Source organism: Pinus tabuliformis, chromosome 9, assembly GCF_031772625.1.
Source record: "Pinus tabuliformis cultivar Carrire ecotype Pingquan chromosome 9, CPIR1, whole genome shotgun sequence".
Lineage (NCBI taxonomy): Eukaryota > Viridiplantae > Streptophyta > Pinopsida > Pinales > Pinaceae > Pinus > Pinus tabuliformis.
Genome location: NC_142307.1, coordinates 1,256,783,159 through 1,256,804,774, shown reverse-complemented (window position 1 = coordinate 1,256,804,774; position 21,616 = coordinate 1,256,783,159).

The following is a 21,616-nucleotide window of genomic DNA, read 5'->3' as shown; positions in this document are numbered from 1 at the left end:
AAACCTACCCAACCACATACTTACTTTAGAAGAAGAAAAATCACCATAGTGTGGTATACTGAAAAACCAAAGCCTCCATCTCCCACTCCCATAACCAATGAAGAAAACATTAGCCCTTCGAAAGAAGAGCCTCAAAATGTAAAAGGGAAGAAACTATTGACACCAATGGTACAAATAGTCGTAACACCAAAACCTATTGAGGAAATGAAGTTGAAAATACAAACAAAAGGACCAAGTGCTCAATAATAGGAGCAGCCTGCAGAGTTATAGGAACAAATTTCATACCCACAGGAACAAATAGCAAAGTTATAGGAGGCTAAAAGAACTTAAAATAAACCAACTCCAAGAGGATCTACTATATTTTATTCTTGAAATGAGGTAGGAAAAATGCTCCATGTCCACTTGGCACCATAGTTATTCCTTGAGGTTGAGCAAGAGAAGGTTGATACTCACGGATGGAAGAAAATTACAAAATCCAAGGGAGTTGATGATAATGGGAAAATGGAAGATGAAATGAATAAGATGAAGCAAATAGAATGGATCACTTGGAAAGAGAAAATAAATAGCTAAATGCCCAATTTCAGCAAACACAAAGACTAACGCAGGAGAAGGAAAACCAAGTTGCAACCCTATAAAGAAATGTTTGCACCATGGCACACCTTTTTTTGGAAGCAGTGAATTGTAGGATACCCTAAAAAACCTACTGCTTGTTATTGAAGGAGAAGTGGTGTCAATTTCAAATAAAAATGTTTGCACAAAGAGGATCCCTTCCTCTACAAGATGTTAAGGAATTCTTTGACTTTTGCATTTAGTGTAGTACAGAAGATAAGGTTGAGGTTGTTGAGTTTTACATTCATAACCTTGTGCTTCTATATATGACCATATGGGACCCAAATCCATATTTGGGTGATGCATAGCTAATGGCCTTAGAATCCTAGTTAAGGCATGAATAAGTTATGGCTAAAGAAGTGAAAAGGATAATGGAGGCAAATCAAAATGAACCACTTTAGATTATCCCTAAACACCCCAATCCATCTATTCTCACTTCCACCCATCCACTCCTAGTAGAGAATCCGTTGACGAGTTGGAATGTAGACATCAGCTAGGGGGTCTCCCCGGTGTGAAGTCTCAATTAGACCTCACACCATTTGGTATAGGAGCCCCATTCGGTAAGTATGCCTGACAACCATCATGCTAGTTTCGCTCCTGAATGCCAAATGAGGAGATGTAAAGATGATGGTAAGAATGAAATTCCCAAATAATAGGGATGATATCAGCTCAATATTAACATTTTGTAGGGAAGGATAAAAAATGTAACAACAAAACAATAAGAAGAAGCATACCGCAAACAAGTTAGTGAGGCTAAATCATCTTAGACATACATGAACAAGAACATGCCATAGGTTAATTACTTAGTTCACAATAAGTTACCAACATGGCATGGAATAAGAAAGCAAGGAATCAAATCAAACATGTAAGCAATAAGCCAAGAATTAGTTCATTAAAATACCACCACATGAAAGCACACATACAAACACAGTGGGAATATAGGATAGCCAATACAACCACCATAAAGATGCATGGGAATCAATGCCAAAAGTGAAGAACTTCTTATTATCAATGTTGCAAATTCAAGTACATACCCTACAAACCATCAAAGCCTAACGATGGAACATGGGTTTCTCATGCCATTTCCCAAAGAAAAACCCTAGCCTCACCACAACTCACCTTACTAGTTTCCAAGAGTTGAGTACCTCTAGCTTCTTCAGCACAAATCAACTATCTAATGTTATTCGTAGCTGAAGTGTTGAAGTCCCTTACAAATGAGGCATGATGCATATTTATAAAAATGAGGCGATTTTTCACTTACTGTGACCTTTTTCCTACCATCATGACTCTTGGCCTTCCTCATAATTGTCTAATGTCTAATGACTATTACATCCTCAATCAATCTCTACAAAGTTCTCGGTATTGGGATGAGAAATATTTACATTATGACAGAAGAGAATTTATGAGAAGAATAAAGATGTTCTCTGAAACCCTAGATTGCTTGATGCGAATGTTGTTGCAAATTCAACTAGGCTTGCATGAGGTGATGAATAGAGTTGTGATATTCATTTGTTGTATTACTTTCACATTTGCTTGCTATTGTACTTGTTGTCAAATAGATTGGTTTTAAGACCAATATTAACATTTCCCAACTTGGTTAAAACGGTGCCTTGGTCAAACCCTGGGTGACCTTGGTGTTGTTTAGACTACCAATTAATCGTTGTCGATGAAGATATAGGTGCAGTAAATTTCCCCACATCTACAATATTAAAAATGTGAAAATGATTAGGGAACCATATTAAAACATTTCATTAGAACCAAAAAGGATCATTTAGAAGAAGTATCTCTCTATTTGTTGTGAATACGTATGCCCAATATCAACAATGAGGGATTGGGAGGAATTGATACCCTTGAAATGTTGGTTTCATTAAGACTAACACATCATGTTGATTTCCAAGTAGTATTTGTTGGTTTTAAAGCTTAGTTACACGCTTTGCTTCTACTCCAATTTTATTTTAAATTTGAGTTGATTCTTAAGTAGTAAGAGGCATTGGTTTTCCATTCATAGGCGAATAGACAGTTACACCCTCTTCCATGATATCGATCAAGTGTAATATAGATATCATTTAAAAAACCACTAGAATTTATAAGGCCTTTTGCCAACTCAAATTAAAGGAGAACTAGCTCAAAGTTCTGAAAGGTGTGTTTCCAATGGAAAGCATTCTCCTCCAATTGGTATTTTTCAAGTCCCTTTATTGCATTTGATAAAGGAAGGTCACACTATTGATTATGGTTGGAAATCAACCAAGTATGTGAAACATCTTTATTAGGAGGAATCCCAGTTTGATTTAAGGTCACCACCAGTAACTTAAACATAAATGAGCTACAGAAATATCCTTCTAAAATGTCCTTTTGTGGAGTCCTTTTACTACTGCAAATAATCTTAGAATGCTTTCTACGATTATTTGTTTGCCCTTTTACCCAATCTACAAGAATTAAATTTCGACCTTTCCCGAGGCTGCCATAATTATTACAATGTTACATTCCTTGGAAAAATTTCCCATGGTTTGTTGATTATTGGAGTGACATTATAGGACAGAAGCCTTATCAATTACTGTAAGGTCACACCAATCCATTTGAACTTCTTTTTAATCTCACCATCTAAAATGCACCCTCCACCATTAGAAATAGATCTTTGTTAACCACAAATCGTACTCTGCAAGCCGCACTTTGCAATGATAGTGTCAGTGATAACTGTAAGTGCAACCTATTATAGGAGTCTCCTTAAGTCGCATCGTTAGGCTTCAAGGTTAGTAATGGTTCTGAAAGCGATCTACGACCTCAACGTTGTCGCATCTCACGGTTACAATGCAAGTCACCCAAAAACAAATGATACTGTTCTAGGGATGAGGGCATCGTCAAGTTCTAGTAATGTTGAGATTCCTGGTGAAAAACCTTTGTAAGGAGCAGACCTGAAGCACTGCATTGATGTTAAAATTTCTATTTTTTGCTGACAAATTCTCTCAAGTTAACAGATTTCATTTCCTCCAGTAATCCTTTTCGTTGCTCTTCATTTATATGACTGTTGTGTTACGCTTGATGCCCAAGTATAGCCTTTCTAGTTAAATAACAAATGTGGGTGAGGGACACTTGGCACAATAATACTGACTGCAAGGGAACGTGAGCATTAAAAATTGGAAGAACACCAATCCAATTTGCGCATTAATTCTATCACATTTGCCCAATGCAGAGAGGTCACAATTTTTATTAGTAGGGATAGGTCACATTTGAGAATTGTGACCTGTGGAGATCGCAACTACGAATTTGCGAACTGGAGGCAGATTGCAAGTTGTAAGCACACAACACAATGATTTGTGAATAAGAGTTCGCAGAATCGTTTTCAACACATCCTTTGTAGGAATTTTCCATTTAAATGTTCTATTGTTGCACACACATGGCTTCTTATGTTTCCCACGGCCTTTCTTGGTTTGTTGACCCTTTGAATGATCTTCCAACACCACTTTAGAATGTTCAAAAGGCTCATCTTTAGTGACACCCCCATTTTGCCTTTCCAACGATTTTTAGTGTTTTTTGTGTGAGTAATTTGTTGAGATTTTCTATTTTGCATAAGATAGGCAAAATCTCAGTAGATGACAACAATAGGAATCAGTTCCTAGATTAGCTCCACGTTGTTGGGAGATGATTAATGCCTCCTATATTTGATGAATGTTAGTTAATGAAGTTGTTAGATTCCCTTTGCTATAAAACAGGCAACCATTCAGATTGTTTGGAATGAGGGTGAGAGTTTGTGAGGATTGAATTATGTAATCTCCTGTTTGATTAATAAGATTGTCGATGCCTATGTTGTGTGGACGTAGCCCAGATTGGTTGGGTGAACCACGTTAATTCCTGTGTCTTTATGTGCTTGATTTATCTGTTGTGTATTTTGTTTAATTAGCTGTGTATCTGATCTCCAACAAGTGGTATCAAAGCAGTTGGAGGTGGAGCACGTGCTGGAGGTGGAGCGCAAAGGCATGGAGGTGCTGGTGCTGAGAGGATTCTCTGCATGCGTGCATGGTGGATTAAAGACTGGCTGATGCTGGAGGCTTATCTTAAGTAAACGCTGCCTGATGCTGGAGTCTGCGTTTGGAGGCGTGGCGCAACTGCATGGAGCGTTTATATTACACTGCGTTAAGAGCATCTGCGTGGAGCGTTGCTGCTGCACAACTCCTGCGTTAAGAGCATCCATTCGCTGCTGGTGCGGATAGTCCAAAAACTGCGTGGAGGTATGCACATTTGAGGTTTTATGTGTTGTCATATATGCGGGTAGAGGAGCGCCCACGCGCCAACAGGTACAGATTTATAAACAATATTTTATATGCACTGTATGCGCCATCATTGAAACGGGAATGTATCGCTGTTAAAAATGAATAGTGATTGACCGTTGCAGTTATAGACATCCAAATGCATGATGTAAAACTATTAAATGAAGCGTTGGTTGTTCAATCAAGCGTCGGCTGTTAAATGAAACTATATTCCCCTTGTCCCCCACCTCAAACGACGTGTAATACTATCCTGCCATGTTCTTTCTTGTGACGGTTGCAACGAAAAGAGCAGTGAATTACGTTGCCATTCTAAGGTGTTTTTTGGTTTTTTGTTTAACGTAAGGTGGTTCTTTCACATTGGCTCCATCTAAGTTTGCAGAAAAAAAAAAAAAAAAGGACAAATTCAACGCTCATTTGAGAGTTGAAGAGGTTTTTTAAATCAGTGAGTGAATAATTGACTCAGGTCCAATGCACCGATTGGGAATTTAATACTCAGTTTTATGTACATTGTAATTCACACAGCAAAACAATTTTATTTTTTTTTAAAGCAAAGGCACGTAAGGCATAGGCAGTTTTTTTTTAATTGCTGGTATTTAAAAGTTGGGTTTTGGAGGTTATTGTGTTTTTTGCTGATACAAAATGGCGAAAACTCAAAGTGCCTGGTTTGAAATTGAGAATTTTAATGGCAAGAATAATTTCGAGATCTGGAAGGTGAAAATGTACGATTTGCTTGTCCAACATGGTGTGGCAAAGGCGTTGTTGGGCAAATCCAAACAGCCTTACAACATCACAGATAATGAGTGGGCCGAGATGGATGAAAGAGCGATAAGTGCTATTCGACTGTGTCTAGCTGATGATGTCCTATTTAATATCGTGTCGGAAACAACAGCTGCTGGTTTGTGGACGAAACTGGAGAAACTGTACATGACCAAATCCTTAACCAATAGGATTCTCCTGAAGCGACAGTTGTACAGTTTGCGAATGAAGGAAGGTACATCGATTGCTGATCATTTGAATGCTTTTAGTACTCTTCTTGTGCAATTACAAAGTATAGAGGTAACAATTCAATCCGAGGATAAAGCTAATACTTTATTGTGCTCGTTGCCCGAATCATGGGATCATTTTGTTACTTCTATAAGTCTTAGTTCATCAGAAACTATTGAGTTTGATGATGTAGTTGCATCCTTATTATCGGAAGAAACAAGGAGAAGGTCGCATTCTGAAACCTCTACATCAGAAGCTATGATGGTTAGAGGTCGTTCAAAAGAAAGACACTCCAGGAGGTCGAGCAACTCACGTTCAAAGTCGAAAGGGAAGAAGAGTAAGCTAAAGTGTTGGTTTTGTGGCAAATCAGGGCATTTAAAGAAGGATTGCTGGAAGCGACAACAGCAAAATTCAAAAGCAGATTCTTCGACAGAGAAGAAGGAGGCAAATGCGACAGATACAGGTTCGACATCTGGTTCAGGTATGAGTGATGAAGTATTATCAGTTAATGTGTCAAATCATGGTCAACATTGGTTGTTAGATTCCGGTGCATCAAACCACATGTGTATCCATAAAGAATGGTTTAAGGAATATAAATCAATTAATGATGGAGTTGTGTACATGGGTAATGATGTAACATGTAATATTGTGGGGATTGGGAGCATACAACTACAAATGTTTGATGGGACAACTAGAATATTAACTGATGTGAGGCATGTACCAGATTTAAGGAAAATTTTGATTTCATTAGGAGCACTTGATTCAAATGGATATAAAACTGTAATTCAAGGTGGAGTAATGAAAATTTACAAAGGCATTTTACTAGTTATGAAAGCTAAGAAAGTAGGAAATCTGTTTCAGTTAGAAGGAGGTACAGGGTCAGATTTTGTGTCTACTGTGTCTGAACATGACAGTAGTTCCATTCACTTATGGCATCAAAGATTGGGGCATATGAGTGAAAGAGGGTTAAAAATTTTGGCTCATCGCAAGTTACTTCCAAATCTAAAATATGGAAAGTTAGATTTCTGTAAGCATTGTCTGTTTGGAAAACAAAGTAAACAAAAGTTTAAAACAGGTAAACATACTAGTAAAGGCATACTTGATTATATCCATTCAGATGTTTGGGGTCCAGCTCCTACAACTTCATATGGTGGTTCATCTTATTTTGTATCATTCATTGATGACTTTTCTAGGAAAGTGTGGGTCTACATGTTGAAAAGGAAGTCTGATGTTTTTTTAGTTTTCAAGCAGTTTAGAGCATTGGTAGAAAACAGCACTGGTAGAACAATAAAATGTTTAAGAACTGACAATGGTGGTGAGTTTACTTCCAAGGAGTTTGACAGCTATTGCAAGGATGCAGGGATCGAGAGACATAAGACCACGGTTTATACTCCTCAGCAGAATGGAGTTGTTGAACGCATGAACAGGACTCTTCTAGAGAGAGCAAGGAGTATGCTGAGTAACGTCGGGTTGCAAAAGGAGTTGTGGACGGAAGCAGTGGCAACAGCTTGTTATGTGATAAACCGATCTCCATCAACGGCGATAGGCTGCAAGATTCCACAAGAGGTATGGAAAGGACACCCTTGTGATTATTCTAAACTCAGAGTGTTTGGTTGTGATGCATATGCTCTAGTGCCTAAACATCAGCGAACTAAATTAGATCCAAAGTCGAAAAGGTATATCTTTGTTGGATATGGTGTTGGAACAAAGGGATATAGATTGTGGGATCCTACTACCCGCAAAATCATCATCAACAGAGATGTAAAATTTAATGAATCCTCTCTTGTACAGTTAGATGTAGATAGTAGATTGAAACAGGATGATGTATCTGATTTTCAGCACCTTCAGTTTGATAGCATTTCTAATTATATTCATGATGACCATAGTTCAGATACTAGCAATGAACAGGTTTCAGAATCGGATCATGAACAGGGTTCAGGTTTAGATCATGAACAGGTCTCAGATATTGATCGGCAAGAAGTTCCTACAGATGGTAGTCAGCCAATCGAGGAAGCGCAAGAAACATCGTTAAGGAGGTCGACAATAATCAAACGGCCACCGAGAAGGTATGATGATTATGTTACTTCAGTTGCATTTACTGCTAATGACGATGAACCTCTATGCTATCAGGAAGCAATAGAAGGTTCGAAAAGTGATAAGTGGAAAGCAGCCATGAAGGATGAAATGATGGCCTTGAGTAAGAACGGCACATGGGATCTGGTTGAGCTTCCGAAAGGCAGGAAAACTATGGGGTGTAAATGGGTTTTCAAACTGAAACGGGGTGTGAATGATATGGAAGACAGGTACAAAGCGCGGCTGGTTGCAAAAGGGTTTTCTCAAAAAGCCGGTATTGACTTTCATGAGATTTTTTCACCAGTGGTTAAAATTGTTTCAATTAGAATTGTGTTAGCATTAGTGGCTTTGCTTGATTTAGAGTTGCAGCAATTAGATGTTAAGACTACATTTCTACATGGTGACTTAGATGAGGAAATTTATATGGAACAACCGGAAGGGTTTGTTCAGCATCGCAATGAGAAATTTGTTTGCAGGCTCAAGAAGTCTTTATATGGCCTAAAGCAGTCACCTCGGCAGTGGTATAAGAAGTTTGATTCTTTCATGTTGAGTCAGAAATATGTTAGAAGTGAATATGATCATTGTGTTTATTTTAAACAGTTAAATAATGGCATATTCATTATCTTAGTATTGTATGTTGACGATATGCTTTTAGCAAGCAAAAGCATAGAAGAAATCAACAGGTTGAAGGCTCAGATGGCAAGGACATTTGATATGAAAGATCTAGGAGCAGCAAGATAGATTTTGGGCATGGAGATTTTCAGAGACAGAAGCAATGGTAAGCTATGGCTATCACAACAAAAGTATATTGAGAAAATACTTTTGAGGTTTGGTATGAATAACGTGAAGCCTTTGTCAGTCCCTTTCACTTCCCATTTCAAGCTTTCTTCAAGTTTATGTCCTAATTCAGATGAAGAAAAGGAATTTATGTCTCGAATTCCATATGCTAATGTAGTAGGGTGTTTAATGTATGCGATGGTGTGTACGCAACCAGATATTTCACATGCAGTTGGGGTTGTTAGCAGGTATATGGAAAATCCGGGTAAAGAACACTGGTCAGCAGTGAAATGGGTGCTTCGGTATCTGAGAGGCACAAGTAGTTATTGTATCACTTACAATAAGAGTAGTGAATTTGTTTGCGGATTTGTTGATTCCAATTTTGCAGGTGATTTGGATAAGAGAAGGTCAACTTCAGGGTATGTCTTTACTCTTGCAGGTGGAGCTATAAGTTGGATGTCAAAGCTACAGAACATTGTCGCTTTCTCCACTACTGAAGCAGAATACATTGCTGCTTCACATGCTTGCAAAGAGGCGATTTGGTTGAAAGGTTTGCTTGGTGAGTTTGGTAGGTTTCAGGACAACATCAGGTTACTTTGTGATAGTCAAAGTGCAATACATTTGGCTAAGAATCCGGCCTATCATAGTAAATCAAAGCATATTCCAATTAAATACCATTTTGTAAGACAGGTTATCACTGAAAGGGGAGTCTCTCTTGAAAAGGTGCATACAAAGGAGAATTGTGCAGACATGTTCACGAAACTAGTTTTGTTAGAGAAGCTACGTTGGTGTTTGGCTTCTCTTGGCTTGCAGAAAAGATATAATAATAATAACAGGGCATCAGGCTAATTGTTGTCAAGGTGGAGATTGTTGAGATTTTTTGTTTTGCATAAGATAGGCAAAATCTCAGTAGATGACAACAATAGGAATCAATTCCTAGATTAGCTCCAGGTTGTTGGGAGATGATTAATGCCTCCTATATTTGATGAATGTGAGTTAATGAAGTTGTTAGATTCCCTTTGCTATAAAACAGGCAACCATTCGGATTGTTTGGAATGAGGGTGAGAGTTTGTGAGGATTGAATTATGTAATCTCATGTTTGATTAATAAGATTGTCGATGCCTATGTTGCGTGGACGTAGCCCAGATTGGTTGGGTGAACCACGTTAATTCCTGTGTCTTTATGTGCTTGATTTATCTGCTGTGTATTTTGTTTAATTAGCTGTGTATCTGATCTCCAACATAATTTTCCCTCAACACATTATGTTGTTTCTTATTTGCACAAAAATTTATTGATTTTCCACCACTCACTATTTCATTACCAATGTACTGCATTATTACCAACGGTCGACACGTTTCTTTAATGGTTCTGAATGCTCCTTTGGATGGTTTTTCAACGCTGCTCTTGAGAGACATAGAACGTTGCATGTGCATAAGTTTTCAATGACGCTCTTGAAATATTTCAACAACAGCAACTCGGTCATTGATATTTAATACTTCTTAATGCAATTGCCATTTTCCTTATGCACATTGTATTATCCATCAAATATATCCTTTATTTCCTTGCCCAACAAACTATGACTATGCTTTCAACGCACTAGAAATACATTGAAAGTTGTATCTTCAAAACTTTAGCTCTCCTTTAAAATTTTATTTTCAATAAAATAATACCATTCTTTGGAGGAAACAACAGGGAGATTGTATCTTTAAAACTTTAGCTCTCTTTTAAAATTTTATTTTCAATAAAATAATACCATTCTTTGGAGAAAACAACATGAAAGTTGTATCTTTAAAACTTTAGCTCTCCTTTAAAATTTTATTTTCAATCAAATAATACCATTTTTGGGAGGAAACAACATGAAGCTCATTTGGTGTCACTCTAATGTATTATTTAATGTAAACTTTGCATCAATTTGTGTGTATCCATGCTATCTTCATTTATCTTCTTAAAAAGAAAATGAAACAATTTTATTAAGTTAATTTACAATAATGATACTTTTTATGTGAAAGCATAGGCAGAAAATAAATAATGAAGATAATTTACTTAAGGAATATATATGAAATAGCATCAAAATTAAGATACTAGAAATTGTAATGGTTGAAGAAGACATACTTGGGAACCTCTTCAAAATTCAGGGATCTTAATGGACCCATTAATTGTAGGTAACTTTGATATATTATGTGATGCCCAAGGTGATGATGCAATTGTGGTGAAAGTACCCTGAAGTATTTGTGAAAATGCATTCTAGAGGGTATGGGCTAAGGTACAACATGACTAAGGTGCTCATCATGATAATCTATGGTTTCATAGGTGCAAAGGCAAAGTGACAGTTTCATAACGAATGAATTGCTAGCCATTGCCACAAGCTACCTTCACTGCATCGTAAATCACATTATATGAAGATAAGGTTTATGGGTGTGTGAGGTTTAAAGTACATTATTAGAGTAGCAACCCCTTAAACCCTAATACATAAATAAGATCAATACCCAAGATGAAACATAAGGAATAAATGCAATATGCATCGTGTGAGAAGGTGCACCAATAGGGTTTGATAGTAATTGGGTCATGGAGAGATTGACCAATTCAAAACATGATAATAACCCTTATGAACTTAAGCAAGCATGGGAGGACCTTAAATGTTTGGATATGCCCAAAAAATTTGGTTGGTATTGTAGCGGCTACAACAATTGGCAAACCACTGCTAGAATCCATCATCTCTAGCGATGTCCTTGTAACATATTGAGTCTTGTAAACGATGCAAGGAAGTATTGAATAGACATTATAGGTACTCCTTGATTTGTCTAACCATTTATAGATATGTCCTTCCCCTATCTCCTAGCTACTTCTTGTTAGTCTTTAAACACCACATCAGAAGCTCACACATGTCAGTATTTGACGATTTTGCAGAGAACATGATAGAGGTTTTATTGTATTCATTGATTTAAAGTGAGTTTCTGGTGTTGCTCCAATACCCGCAAGCCTGTTTAGTACCCCGGTAGAGTCACTAAGGAGATCACAAACATCGCTTCGCTGCCAATGGGATTGTTCATTACCCCGGCGAAGTTTCTTGCATCACCTCTCTACACAGGAATCTTATCTTTTCCTTTACCCTTTATTTAATTAGTTTTCTTTTGCATGCACATTGGCATAATTTATTAAGTTTCTCATTGCGCCAAGGAAAAAGAGGGATCCCATCTCATTTTATAGGAAAGAGAGGTTGTTTCTTGCTTGATAGAAATAAAGAGATTTTCTTACTTAGGTTTTCCTTCATGTCATGCTCCTACATCTTGTTTACAACTGACATATGAACAGTGTAAACATACCATTGAAATTCGGGACCATACCATGAACAGGATTCAAGTTACAGATATAGATCATTCGAACTGAATAGGATGAGCACCTATTTGTATTTTCCTTGGTGATGATTCAGTCTCATAGGACATATGTTTTGGTACATGGTTTTAATAACTAGACCTATGAGAAGCAAACTCTTGTTGCATCCACCACAACCACACTCAGCCATGTGAATTAGGGGCTTAACATTAGGATTAAAATGACCAAATAAGTTCTTCTAGGGTTTCAACAAGTGCAAAGAGGCATAAGGAAAAATTCTTCAAGACATCAAAGGCTTGCAAAGAACATGCAATGAACAAGGATTAAATGAAAATATGGAATCTCATCGTGGCATACAAGGTTAGAATGGAGCATGCCTATAACAAGGCTTATGAAAGCTCATATAATGTCATGCAGCATAGAGAACAAATGCAATGCTAGGTAAGCAAGGAGTGAATATAATGCAAGGAGGAGATAGTGTTATGTGCCAAATGGATGCATGATGTAATGTAGCGGACTAAACTACATGCAATACAATAATTCAAGAAAAATAAGCCATGCAATGTTTATGTAGACAATTTTTAATGGAATGCAAAATATGAATGCATGCTAAATGCATAATGTTATGCAATTAACTAACTACCTACAATAAGGAATGTTGAAAATGCAACAAGAAAATCCTAATTTAATTTGTCCTTGAATTAAATTAGGAATTACATTGTAATTCCACATCTCATGACAACTTGTAATACTTAACTAAGTTAATTTGACTTAGTTAGCTCAGTTAAATTCGATTTGGGGGTCTAACTAGAGTCATGTAAAGTGTCTCCTACAATTAGGAGCACTAGTTGAGTTTATTTTGAGTTGTAATTATTTAATTCAGTCCAATTGAGTTAAAGTCAGTTAAACTAGTTCCAACTAATGGAGGAATTGGTGGGAGATTAGAAACAATGGGGTGTAACTAGCAGTAGTGGTGTGTAACCAGTAGCAGTGGGGTGTAACTTACTGCAGTGGGGTGTAACTTACTGTAGTGGGGTGTAACCTACGGTAGTGGGGTGTAACCTATAGTAGTGGGGTGTAACCTGCAGTAGTTGGGTGTAACCTATAGTGATCAGTAAACAGAAGATTCACTCATAATTAACTCATGCATGTCACACCAGAGAAAGACCCGGTTGAAATTAGAGTTCAGGGATAGTGTACTATCAGTTGTATAATCATATGAATTGTACAGATGGTGCATGAAATCATAGGAAGGCATATGAGGATTTCGCAATTCATAATTGTGGGATTTCCCAATTAAATATGGACTCCCAAGGGAACAATCCAAGGAAATAAGAGTTTGGCAGGAAGCATAATTTGCTAAGTATTGGCTTGAGTTTGTCTGGGAAGTAGTGAGATAGATAGAGATAGTGCAGAGGTTTCTCGGGCTTGAGAAAAGAGTTGTCATCTTCGTGTATTTTCTAATTGATGAAATATATAGATAACTGGGGTTTTTAGTTGTGGATTTCCTTAGAAAATCAGTGTGTTATGTGTGATTGAATTATTTCTCTTATATGATTCGTGATTTCATCGATCGTTTATTGTTTCCGCTCATGAGTAGAGTAGATACAAGTCAATTGTTTTATCATATTACAATCTACAGTTTGAATCTACAAGGAATTCCTACATGGTATGAGAATTGAAATCACTATAGAAGACAAGAATACAAGTTTGTCTTTTGCAAGAGAAATCGAATTTGTAGTATCATACTTTAGAGCTAGTAGGATGTCGTTCTATAGATTGAGACTTGTTATAGACATTTTTGTGCCTTACAGCATGAAGCATGAAATGTCCATAATCTAAGGGATCCAAAGTCCCTAAACATGTTGTTCCTACCCCTAGAGGAACAAGGTCAGCAAACCACAGCACTGAATAAAAGTTCTCCACCTGAAAACACTCAAAAACAAGGCAATTCTGGATCATGTCAACTGCTCCACTGAGCATCTGCGCTGAATGTCAAGTGCTCCACTGTCTTCCTACGTTGAATGTCAACTGCAAAGAAGGCTACCTGCGCTGGGCGAGTTTGGACATGTGGCACAGTCATTCCTCAAGGTGTCAATGCCCAGGAAGCTTCCAAAATGACACTTGGATCAAGGAATTCGACTGGTGATGAGTAAGAGGGTCTAGATCTCCAAGTGGAAGCAAGAACCTCCAAGTGGACTCAAGAACTAAAGAATAACTGAAGTGAGAGAGGACACTAGTCAGCTTCATGCCAGCCTCAAGCTGACTCATCCTTTCTCCAAAACTTCTATATATAGATCTTTCTCATGAGGTCTAGGGAGGCTGGAATCTTGTAAATGTAAGGAAGTGCTGTTGGTTTGAGTATAGAACTATTGGGTGATTTGCTTTGAAGGAGGTGAAGAGGAGATTTCTTTCTGCTGGGAAGGTGATGCTGGATTGGGCCTCTTATGGTTGTATCACTTCCTGAACTTTACTTCTTCCATTAATAAAGCATTTGAGGTTCTTCTATCTGCATGTGTTTCAATGGTGTATTGTTATACTTGTGTATTTGGTTTATTCTAATCCTTGAATCAATTATGAATGTATGCTTCTTGTAGTTTCCCTCTCTTGCCTTTTTGCAGGATCTTGGTGTAGCTGGGCCAGTGAAAGAGCAAGGAGCTGGGAGCAAGCAGCAAGGAGAGAAGATTGGATCAACCATTAGCGAAAGACATCGGTTAGTGGACCTCTTTCTCCCCTATTTTACTTTCATAAAGAAGAAATCTTAGATAGCTTTGCTTTGATTGTTGCTGAGGTACTATCACCCTTAGAGTGGGATAGGGTCATTCCGTATTGGATACTTTTCCCAACAACAAATTGGCGACTCCACTGGGGATCGTGTCTTGTTGGTTGTTTTTGTTTTTTGCTATTCATTTCCTAAACACAGAGAGTACCGAATCGAACTGCATTTGGATCTTTCAAATGCAAAGTAGAGGGCAGCTACTCCAGCTCAGTTTTTGGGCGTGTTTATGATTTGAAGAGCTGATCCACAAGGACTCTGACCAGCTCTTAGTGATAGCTTTTCATCCTCCTTTTCATCCTTTAGTGTGTACTTGATTGATAGCTTTGATTTGGCCAAAAACTGTTGATTTTTGAGCAATCTGTAACCCGGAAACCAAGAGAAACGAGAGTTTCTCTCTTCATTGCAGGCACTGTGAAGGCAGTCTGCATTTCATCGCAGGTCCCGGAGGGGCTACCTGCGCTGAATGTCAAATTGACAGTGTTCTACCTGCGCTGAACCAGTTTTGCCTTGTGCAACTGGGGTTCCTTGCTTTCTGTTGCCCTGTTTTCATCCTTGTTTTTGCAGCCTGTTATCAGTCAATGTACCTATCTGAAACCACCTTTCTTTGACACTATTCTGCCTCGGTTGTATAAAGAAACTGTATTTGTTCTTTGTGTATTTCTTACATCATTTGCAGTTTCCATAACGAAAGTGAACTAGTCTTGCTGTGACCTCTTAGATCTAGACCTGTGATAAGTGTCGTTTTGATCTTTAGAGTTAGCTTGTTTGCTATTCATAGCTGATTGAGCTTTTGCTTTCGTCATATGGTTTGAATTTATGTATTTCTAGTGTTGAAACAAGTAAATCTTAAGGTGTCTTTTGATTTTGGACAAAAGCTTGTTTGCTTTCACTTGAAATTGAATTCAAAGTTATACAACAGCTTTCTTTTTGTAGTACATCAACATTAAGAAAGAGAAAAGAAATACCTGCATTGTGCATGTGCATGTTGACAGCTTGCATGTTGATTTAGGAAAAAGTGCATTAGTGTGTGCTCTATGATCTGTGTGAAAAGATGATGTCTTTCTTTTCCCTCAATAGTTAAGATTTTCATAAGTTGAAAAGATTGAAAAAGCTTGCTTATCATCTTTAGACTGCATTTAGGAGTTGTACCATACATCTCGTGGTGATCCATAAAGGCAAACTGCTAAACAAGATCAACCTAAAATAAATTGAATTTACATAACAACGCATTGAAACATAACGCAAACACATAGAGGTCTAAGCTAGAGACGTCTTCCGGCATCGTTAAACGTGATATCTTAGCGTTGAGTGGTTGGGTGATTCCTCCACGGTGAAGCGATAAGTATCAATACGGACTTATGCTCCCACGTACCGTCGCGTATATATTGGGAGACCCCTATAGGAACAAAGCCTTTATCCATAGGAAGCCGTGTCGACCGCCCTACTGATCGCAATGCAGTGAACACAGCATTCACGAAGATCGACCACCCGTACCGTAAAACGTATTCTGTGGTTTTGCGAAAAGTTTGGCACACCCTCTGCCTAGAACTCCAAAGTAGTTTCTTTTGGCCTTTTTCAAACTCTATAACTGAAAAAGTCCATCCGAGCATTTGTCACTTCGGGCTCGTTAAAACATCGAAGGAGACTAGAGTCATCTTTAGCTTTTTCTCGACTCTTAAAAAGTGAAAAAGCAAGTTGTGTCTAAAGCGTCGTTATAAAATTTATTTTAAACGGAACATAATCACCTCCTATTCCTGCGTTGATCTGTAGGTTGAGAACATGGAACGCACCAACCAAGGAATTCCCCATGATGGAAATCCTAGTCCTTTCTCCTCTTGGGGAGAGGTTGGTGCGCCCCACATGGCCACATTGTCGCTTCCAGGACTGACAATTGGCCTGCCAATTTGGCTATTCTCAACCAATGTAGTTCAGAACACCATGGTTCCTGAACAGTCGAGTCAACAGTTAGATCAGTCTAGAGCTGCCCACCAGCCTTCTACTTCCGATAACTCTTCCTCCAATCCTTCATCTTCGCAAGGTAGAGCCGGCAAAAGCCAAGCTCCCATGGAGAAGAAAAAGAAGAAGAAGAGAGAGAAGAAGAAGAAGGAGCCTAAGGCGACTGGGGGCAAGCAAAAGACATCTGACAAAAATCCACACACAGCACAGACCGGGCCTAAATCGCCATGTGTCATATGTAGAGGAGACCACTTCCATAGAGATTGTCCCTGTATTCCCCGGATACTAAGGGACTGGTCCCCTCGTTTGCACAGTTCGGGAGCATCAACCTCTGATAGCCATGTTGAATGCTTACCGTCAACCAGCGAAAGTGAAGGTTCAAGACAAAGAGGGGGAGCAAGATTCCCCTGCAGACTGTGTGAAGGTGATCACGCCATCCACCGTTGTCCCTTCTTAGACGAAGCGAAGAGAGTTTTGGAAGATCGCCCGGTTTCACCGTTGAGACTTCCTCCTGGATACAAAAAACTCGTGCCAAGTCCTTCGTTGGTTGAGAATACAGCTGGCCCGCTCAAGTGGTCAGCTGAAGTGTCAGTCATTGAAAATGAACCTACTGAATCCAGACCGGACGAAATTCCAAAGGTCGAAACAGCAGTTGACCGGTTCTTCCTTCAGAAGTTTCATCTTCAAATGACACCGTCACTGAAGATTCATCTTCAAATGACACCCTCACTGAAGAGAATAAGGATGACACCATCCAGATTCTTTTCATCAACACAGACTCTGACGAGCGTCAGGGCAATGCGCCCATTCCTTTATCGCAGGAAGGAACATCGTCAGGGTCATATCCGGCCGTGTATTCGGTCCCACCACCAAGCAACCTGGTTGTGTCCTTTGATTGGAACCAACTAGGCAGACCCCGGTTGCCAGCCAGTATACCATTCAGAATCATAGTCCAAATTTACAGAATGGTAATGGCTGGCACTATCATTGATGAAGGGGCATCTGTGAGTATCCTTTCCTCTATTGCTTGGAAAGCACTGGGTTCCCCGGCGCTTTTGCCTGAGATAAGAAATCTCTCGGGTTTCGACAAAGGAACCAGTCGACCATTAGGGATCCTCCCCAATGTGCCTGTTACATTGAAAGGGAAGACCGTTCAAATGAATGTGATGGTCATTCAAGGACCCTTGGATTATAACCTACTCCTTGGACGAGACTATATATATTGCATGGGAGCTGTAGTCTCCTCACTCTTTAGAGTAATTTGTTTTCCACACGAAGGAAGAATGGTCAAGCTCGTAGACCAACTTTCATTTCCGGGATCACGCATCGCAAATAGTCACATACCAACCCTGAATGGTCTATTAAATAAAGAAATGTCTCCACCCCCAGTCCTCCTTCCCGATGAGTGCGAGTGATTCGGAAAGATGGGACTGGAACCTAGGGGGCATGCATCCTGGTCTGCTTAGGGCAGAGGAAACTTTGGGTATAAGATAGAATTTCCGCGAGAGAATATGACTAGTCCGTACCCCGTCCGTGGATGGAAGAGGGGTTGTTCTGGAATAGGATTCTTTTGTCAAGGTTACGTGTTTGACAAGAGTCATTCACCCTTGTCTATTTCGGTAGACAGTGCCGAGGAAATGTTTTGTTTGAAAGATTAACGAGACAATCTTTGGGTAACCAGAAAGAGGTAAGCCTCCCTCAATAACACCAATGTTTTGTCTTTGAGTAGTGTTCTTCTCTTGTCGCAAGTAGCTGCTCTCTTGCGATCTTGCGAAAGATCTGTTAAAAGTTGGGCTGACGAGAAGACAAGTATCGCATAAGACCCGTTAAAAATAACGAGAAGACAAGTATCGTTAACATTAGACTAGCAAGACGACAAGTAGCTGTGAGCACCCAAAGAAAAGCAGAGGTGGGGGAGAGGAGGGGCAACCTTGAAATTGTATTTTATACCTGGGGGCATGCAAACCTTTTGGAGTACAAGCTAAGAGCGGTTATTTATCTGTTTTTGGGATTAGCCGTTTCCGAACTTGCATAAAGAAAGGATATGGAGTAAAGCTTAGTGAAGATGAAACTCCTTAAAAAATAGAGATCTCACAGGGGACATTTCTTATCTTATGACTGGTATAACCGAGCAGTTTTAGCACATAGTTCATGCTCGTTAAAAAATAAACATAAGATTGAGCAGTGTTTTGGCGCATTCAAGCTCTTTAAATAAAAAATGAACCTATCCCGGTAAATAACCATCTGTGATCGTAAATTTATCAGCCATAAAAGCCTTGGTCGTATGTGCACCTACCACCTCCACTTTCATTTGGCCGATCGTCCACCCCCATATGATTGTTTACCCATTTTGAGGAACAGCTGCGAAGAGTGATTTCACCTAGCCATCCTTGTGACACTGCCGTGATTGGAAAATTCCAACCTGTACCTGGAATCAGTTGCTATCCCTGTTTATCACTCATTCCTCAAAAGACGAGTCTTCTTTAAGCTCTTTTCATCTGACTCGTAAAATATGAAAAGTTTGCCGAGTTTTGGCCTTCCAGCTCGTTAAAGTGACCGAAAGAGCTATCCCTCCTCTAGATTTTAATCTTTTTGGACCTGAGGGATTATTGCACAAAAAGGTCGAGCGCTTGTTTTATTCGGCTCGTTAAAGTTATCGAAAATTCATCCCTTCTGTATTGTTTTATACTTTTTCGGACTTAAGGGATTAGATGACGAAAAAGGAATTTTGGAGTTAACTTTCTGTACCTTTTCAGACTCTCTAAAAATGAAAAGGACCGAGTTTTCCTTGTTGTTAGACTCGTTAAAATGATTAAATAGCGACAAACATGTCTTTAGACGAGAACGAGTTTCCCTATCACTAGGCTCGTTAAAACATAGCGATGGGCTTGCCCGAAGGGCAGGTTATAGAACAAGCATATGTTATCCTCCTCAAGCTTGACAAAAATAAAGAGGTACTGGTCAGAAATGACTGGGGAAAAATTGGGAGAACCTAAAAGCTGTAATGGTAGCAAGTCGCTCTTGAACATGACACTTTTCCTCCGTATCACATCGGGTTGGGTTGTTTCATTCACCGGTCTCATCACCATGGTCTCGCCAAACCATCCACATTTGGGGTAATGCTACCGATCCATCACATCAGTGTCGTTATATGTTCAAGAGATGTTGTTCAGAAAGAGTCAACCGTGTCCCATCCACTGCCATACATTATCCTTCATCCATCCATGATCACCACCCTGAATCATATGTCACAGATTGTTTTCACCTCCATTAAAATCATTAGCTCCATTCCGTGTCACTGATGTGGGATTCATTAAGGCCCTCCTTTGACAGATCGCTTCTTGTAGACTTCAGCCCATTATCTAAGAAGTTGATCTAGGAACAACCCCCTCAGTACTTTGAAGCTTGCATGCCTCAATGGCAAGTTTCTCACTTCCGGCGACAGGTATACATCAATGACCTTCGACCGAAAGATTTTGCGTGGTGTTCGACGCCAAGTCCTTTATTCACACCACGTGAATTGTACTGCAGTGCCTTGAGGGTCATTATCATTATCGGTGATTCCTCTCGCGCTTGTTAACGGTTTACATCATTGACCGGTAATCAAGCGATGTCTTTCCATGTTCGACTTCAGCGCAATTCTCACATGGATCGACTTGTACTTAGAGTGAAGATCGAACGAGTTTGAAGACCCCGGATCTAGTTTCATCCATCCGGGCTGTGATAAATATTCAGGAAATATAAAGACATTTGACATGTACATCATTTCAGCAGATGATCATCCTACTCAAAGGATGATAATTTCAGCAGAGAATTATCAGTCTACCATCAGACGATCGTCTGTTCTATGTACCAAAATGAATTTATAAAGCTGAGCATGGGAATGCCCGCCTCAGCTAGATCATGAAAGCAGAATGAAAAATAATGTATTGTATTGTATTTTATTACAGGTCACCTCTCAGTGATTGAATGAACTTCGGATCCTCCTGATAAAGCATTTCACCCGATAAATGACCTCATACTTTAGGGGGCAACTGTTATAGACATTTTTGTGCCTTACAGCATGAAGCATGAAATGTCCATAATCTAAGGGATCCAAAGTCCCTAAACATGTTGTTCCTACCCCTAGAGGAACAAGGTCAGCAAACCACAGCACTGAATAAAAGTTCTCCACCTGAAAACACTCAAAAACAAGGCAATTCTGGATCATGTCAACTGCTCCACTGAGCATCTGCGCTGAATGTCAAGTGCTCCACTGTCTACCTGCGTTGAATGTCAACTGCAAAGAAGGCTACCTACACTGGGCGAGTTTGGACATGTGGCACAGTCATTCCTCAAGGTGTCAATGCCCAGGAAGCTTCCAAAATGACACTTGGATCAAGGAATTCGACTGGTGATGAGTAAGAGGGTCTAGATCTCCAAGTGGAAGCAAGAACCTCCAAGTGGACTCAAGAACTGAAGAATAACTGAAGTGAGAGAGGACACTAGTCAGCTTCATGCCAGCCTCAAGCTGACTCATCCTTTCTCCAAAACTCCTATATATAGATCTTTCTCATGAGGTCTAGGGAGGCTGGAATCTTGTAAATGTAAGGAAGTGTTGTTGGTTTGAGTACAGAACTATTGGGTGATTTGCTTTGAAGGAGGTGAAGAGGAGATTTCTTTCTGCTGGGAAGGTGATGCTGGATTGGGCCTCTTATGGTTGTATCACTTCCTGAACTTTACTTCTTCCATTAATAAAGCATTTGAGGTTCTTCTATATGCATGTGTTTCAATGGTGTATTGTTATACTTGTGTATTTGGTTTATTCTAATCCTTGAATCAATTATGAATGTATGCTTCT